Here is a 6,280-nt window from a genome sequence, read left to right as displayed (position 1 = left end):
AGACTGAGGATTATAGAGAAGGGGCAAATCGTACGAGACTACCCCGCTCGAATATGGGGGCAGGGGTGACAGCTGCTTTTTCAGGCTGCATCCTTCATGCTCTTGTCATTCTACATCGAAGTTTCCCGATCCACACTGTCAGACTCGCTGTAGGAGGCTGACTCTACCATCTCTGCGGCCGCCCCTGGGGGTCTGAGGTCCCCTTGACCCTCTGTTGGGTGACTGCTACATGAAGACATCCCTCCCAACAGAGTGTCTGGCAGCATGGCCGTCGTCGTGATGCCTCAGTTCTGCAGGCCCTGAGACAAGGCTCGGGTGCAAGAGATTTATGAATGGGTTGTCCCCAGGAGAAGCCTGTAAGGGACAGGGGAAGCAGGAGAAGAAAGGAGAGGCGGCCCCCAAGGATGTGATGTCAGCAAAGTCCAAGCCTGACCCTGCGGAGCGCTCTGGAGTGTGAATTATGCCTCTGAATTTGTCCCGACGCAGGCAAGGGACCTGGGCTTCTATACCCCCCACCAATCAGTCGCTGCCTAAGGGCTGCCCCAGGCAAACGGAGTCCCAGATACTTCCGTCTCTCTGCCAATGATGGCAGAGCAACTCCAGTGCCCCGTGGGTAATCTCCCCCAAGAGATTCAGGCCATTAGGAGCAAAGAGAACAGACGCCCAGGCATGAGGACTCAGGCAGGGTAAAAGGATCCTATGACCTGGGGATGACCCAGGGGTGTCTACTCCACGGGACGATTCTCAATCCTGGTTCCTCCCGTCCTGGGCACCTCATCCTGCCCTGTGACCATCAAAGGGACCGCAGCGTGCACCAGAGCCCCCAGGCTGTTTCTCTTCTTCTGGCCACTAGCGTCCTTGCCCCAGGGCCAGGCACTTCTCGGCTGGACCTCAGGCTCCTCCTCTGTGAAATGAGGTGGCAGCTTGACTACAATGCCATGGTTTTTATTCCCTTCTCCCTTTCAAACATGGCAGAAGGATCTTTCCTTCCAACTGCATGTTACAGAGAAGCCTTAAATCTAAAATAGGAAAGGAGAGCTGGCGGTTTTCACCCACCAGATTCATTGACGCTTGAGGGGCTCATTCCCTCCCTCTCCTTCTCTCTCAAACTCAATCTCTTTCTTTCTCTTTCTCAATCTCTCTCTCCCCCCCCCCCGCCCCCACCCCCCCCAACAGTAACACTCAGGCTGTGTGGAATTGGGCACTTCAGTGGACTACTGGAGAGAGAGAATTGCTGGAAACTTTTTGGAAAGCAATCTGATAAAATCTTGTAAAATTCCAAAATTATATGGCCTTTGTCCCACTTCTGGAACTCTACCCTAGAGAAACAGAAGTAGCAGTAAGTACTCAAAGAACATGACAAAGGTTTTGATTGTAGCACATTTTATAACATCAAAAAAACTGGCAAGACCTGCATGTCCATCTGTACAGAAATGGCTAAGTAATGATGATGCATCCACTGAATGGAATATTATACAGATCCTAAAAAGAATGAGGTAGCCCACAAATTTTAACTTGAAAAACATCCAGGACAGAGGTGGTGTAGTGGTTAAGTTCACACGCTCTGCTTCAGCAGCCCAGGGTTTGCCAGTTCGGAACCCAGGCACGGACCTATGCACCACTCATCAAGCCATGCTGTGGTGGCATCCCACATACAAAATAGAGGAAGATTGGCACAGATGTTAGCTCAGGGCCAATCTTCCTCAGCAAAAAGAAAGAAAGAAAGAAAGAAAGAAATGTCCTGGACATATCTGTGAAAAATGCACATTAGAGAATAACAATATGGAGCCATCCAATTTTTGCAAAAGGGGAAAATCCGATGTGTGCATATATTTGTTATCTGGAGTATGGAGAAGACGCCATAGATCACACGTCCAACGGTTACTGTTGGTTAGCTCAGGGTGATAGGATGTCACAGCCGTCTGCATTTCTTATTTTTCCTTAAAGACATATCATTATCATTATTCAAAATTAAGTATTAAAACTAAGACCTTGAAGAGCTGCTGGTTGAAGGAGGAGAGTGGGGAGCAGGCAGCACTGGCCTCCCGTCTCCCCCTGCCCTCCGTCTGTTCTCCCAGGCCCTATCGTGGATTGCAGAGCGTCGCCCCCACCTCTCCCTGCCACCCCCGGCCCTCCACAGCAGTCCTCCTGGGATGTCTCACGTTGACAGGGTCCATGCTGCCCAGCCCACCGGCTCTCGCAGGCCTGCTGCCCCGGCCCTGACCCCAGCTCTCCGAGAGGTTGAAAGGCCACCGTGAGATAACCCAGCTCCGCGCCCCCACCCCGCAGAAGGTCAGTCAGAAAGCATCCACGTGGAGGAAGCCCTGGCTGCCTATCTAGGCTCTCTCCAGAGCCTCCGGGGCAACAGCCCCAGGTGCTGAGCGCCTACTATGTGCCAGGTGCTGTGCTGATCCGTTCAAACGCTTTCCTGGGGCTCAGCCTCAACAGCAGAACTCACGGTTAAGAGCGTGGACTCTGAAGCGAGGCCCCCAGCAGCTCTGGGACTCAGTTTGCTCATCAGTGAAATGGGAGTCATGATAACAGTACCTTCCTCAAAGGGTTGTTGAGAAGACTAAATGATTGTGTGTGCGTGTGTGTAAGATTACACGTGTGCATGCAACTATTCACGGTCTCTGATCTCTGTGTGCATACATATTAATTTTGTGTTTAAGATAGGTTGGCTCTGTTCTAGTTCATCAACCAACTTACTAAGCGCTGCTCTTTCCCATAACTCGTCTTTAGAAGAGTAGGTAAAAACTCTGCTGTTGAACTCAGACTGCACCTGGAATCAAACCCCAGCTCCGCAGATAATAACCAAGCCTCCCAAGACGCCGGCCTGGGGGAGGCTGGAAGTGTCCCCCCATTACCACCCCTCGGAGAGCTGGTGTCAGATGGGAGGTATCGCTGCCAAATCAGGGGCCACTTGGATGAATTTCTCCAACAAGGGGCGTCCGCGCGGGCAGGACTTTGAAGGGGCTTCCGCTGCGCCGAGCAGCTGGGTCGCTTCGCTGCACAACCGCAAGGGGCGCCATTTACGCCGCATTCGAGGTGGCCAGTGTGAACGGCTGGTCTTGGGGCGGCCAACGTGGCCCCATGGGGACCTTCTCAGCGATGACATTGGGAGCGCGCTGAGGGTGAGGTGGGGATGGGGGTCAACTCCTGGGCTTCAAGAAGGCTCAGGTCCCCTCCGACCCGTCAAAGGCTTAGCCTAATTTGTCTCCTACCATTTTCTATAAAACGGGGACATTAGCACACAGGGACCTTACAATCATACAAAAAACAAAATTATTTACAAATGGTTAAAACGTTAAAATTCAATCAACTGAATCTCTCGGCTGGGAATATTACGTGTGCCATCTCATTTAATGCCGCCCACGATCCCCATGAGCTGGGGTCTATTTTAATGCGCATTTTTCAGGAAAGAAGAGGGCGGCAGAATCGAGATCATTATGAAGAGGGGTCACATACTGAGTGCCCCCCAGGCACCAGGCACCACACTGAGCACTTTGCATGCAAGGTCGCTACGGTGATTAGATAATGGGGTCAAAGGGCTGCTCTCCCCACTTCTCAGATGGGTAAACTGAGGTGCAGAGAGGCCGAATCCCCTGTCCAAAGCCTCAGGGAGAGCGAGCGGCAGAGCTGGGCTGGAACCCAGTTTCCCAGCCTCCAGATCCCCTCCTCCCCCGGCACCGGGTTGCCTCTGTTGGAAGAGTGCGGGGGACCCCTTGTGGCAAAATTTCGCCTCACTCGAAAAAACTCCGACGGGGGGGGAGGGGTGATGGGGAACCGGAGGGGCGGTTGGCAGAAGCGATCTTTTTCCCTCTGTGGGGAGAAAACGGGAGACGCCCATGAAAGCAACTGACATTTCATCTCAGCATTGGTACGAAGGTGAAAAATTAAAAACAACACAAATGTGCAACAACACGAGATCGGTTACACTCGTTCATTTATATCATGCGATCCAAGAGGCCATTTCAGCTGATGTCACAGAACATTGAGTGATTTGGAAGGAAAATGTTCAAAAGGCTCGTGAAAAAGCAGGCTGGAAACAATCACGTGAGACTGATCCATCTTTGAAAAACGATTATCTACGTTTTACATCTTTTCAGTCCTACATTAAAGCCATGTCCCATGGTTACACTTGAATGGTAAGATTAATCATAGGCAATTTTTTATATTCTTTGTTCTTATTTGTATTTTCCAAATTTGATAAAAATGCTTTATTTTTTCTCTGGAGAAAAACTCTGTCCTACAAAAAAGAGTGAAAATTCTTTTAATGGTTCTATTATAGAAGAAAGCCCCTCTTGGGGACCACACCTATAAAGTGAGATTGGACTAGACCTTCAAATGGCTCAACTGTGTTCCATCTCTAGACACATGCTCACGCTGTGGAATGTCCTAGAAGTTGGGGCACACCCAGAAAGCTCTCCTAGTTGGGGTGGAGGGTCGTGTAGTCCACGGCTCATTTCTGCCCCTTCCCTCCTGACGAAGGCGGTATGGCTGCCCCCCACCCCCTTTGACGGATGGGCAAGTCACTGGCCATGTGCACTGCTGGTTCCCCAAAGCCCATTCATGAGCTGCAGCTAACATCCCTGAAAGTGGAGACTTTGCAGCCCCCGCTGAACATGGAAGGGCAGGGTGGTCTGAGGACACCCTTCCAGGGGTTTCAGTCAGTTCTCTGATCTGGGTCAGTAGCTGCTAACATGACAAGGATTTCAATCGTATGGACACAGCATGCCTCGATGTTGCTTTCTGTTAAATGGGGCAACAACTTGCGTCTTGAATCCTACCTACTGTGAAGCGGAGGGGACTGGCAAAATTACCCCGTATGTGGCTCAACGAGGGGCCAGTCCTCCTCCTAAGCCTGTTAGGTTCAGGAGAGATGGGGGTCTGTGGAGAACGTGGTCAGTGTGCAATCTGGGAGTTTGATGGCACCTAGGAGAAACGCCCCTAAGTGGATGGCAACACACCCACTGCCTGACGCTCAATAGGGGCCCTGCAGGTGTTTCCAGGAATCCATCTCTTCCTCACGCTCCATCACCAGCCCCCATGCTCAGGCCAGGGGCCAGCCCATTGCTCCAGCCAGCAAGCCCCACAGGCTCTGGCATCTTCCTCCCTTTTTCTGGCATCTTCCTCCCTCCTGAAGGATCAGCCTTCCCAGATTGGTAGGCAAGCTTTTGGCTACTCTAGCCTGCCACCTCTTTCTGCAGGAGTATTTTAAATCAATCCGTCCATCCATCAATTGGCAGTTCACAGGACGTGTAGGCGCTGTGGGTAAAGGTTGGGCTTGGGTGTTAGAAGTCTCGTCCTAACCCCGGCTCTGCCACTTGCTATTTGTCAGACCTTGGGCACTTCCTTTTCCCCATCTTACCTGGGAAGAAACTGAGGCTCAGAGAGGGGCAGTAATTCCCACAAAGTCACACAGCTGCTAAGTGGCAGAGAGGGGTTTGAACCCAGGTCTGTCTGGAAGGAGGGAATAAATTGAACCACTTTTGCCTACATTTAGCCAGGAAGCAACAAGTTCTTCCCAGTCAGTGTCTGTCTGTCTCTCTCTATATATATGTACACACACACACACATACATAGCCTCTTTCCCTCCCCTCTCCCACCCCACCTCTCCCTCTCCCCACTCCCTCCCCCAACACACACACAAATCTTAGCTTCTGATTCTTCAACTGTAGCGCGGAGGTGCTCACACTCCCTACCCCAGAGGTGTGTGGTGAGGATTAGAGGCGTCAGTACAGGTAAACCACTTAGAAGGCACTCATCCATCGTCATCCTCAGCACCATCACTATCACCCTTAAGCGCTCAAGGATGATGCGGCAGACTGGGTGGAGCCAGGCCCCATCCCAAATCCTCCGATCCCCCCATAACGCTCTTCCCATTGGATTCCATGATTCTTCGTGACAGAGTTTCTAATGGGACATCAGCACAGAGGTGGCTGCACGCAGGAGAGGTTTGGGAGGGGGATGAGGAGAGCTTCCCAGAGGCCTTGGAAGCAGCAGGAAAGGTGAACACAGCTCCATCCCCGCCCCAGACCCCGCCCCTCCTCAGACCCCGCCCTCCCTTGGCCCGGCCCCTCCTGAGAGCCGCCCTCCTCGGGCCACGCCCCCTCCTCAGGCCACGCCCCTCCTCGGGCCCTGTCCAACCCAGTCCTCCGCCCCTCCAGCTTCTGAGTCCTCCTCTCCACTGTCCTTTCTTGGCAGGCGATGGTTTCTGCTTCCCTGCTTCCAGGGCCATGTTTCTGCCTGAGCAGCCCAGATGTCTACATTTGCACTC

The sequence above is a fragment of the Equus asinus genome, chromosome 8 (genome assembly GCF_041296235.1).
Source record: "Equus asinus isolate D_3611 breed Donkey chromosome 8, EquAss-T2T_v2, whole genome shotgun sequence".
NCBI classification, from domain to species: domain Eukaryota; kingdom Metazoa; phylum Chordata; class Mammalia; order Perissodactyla; family Equidae; genus Equus; species Equus asinus.
Note: the sequence above shows the minus strand (reverse complement) of the source record.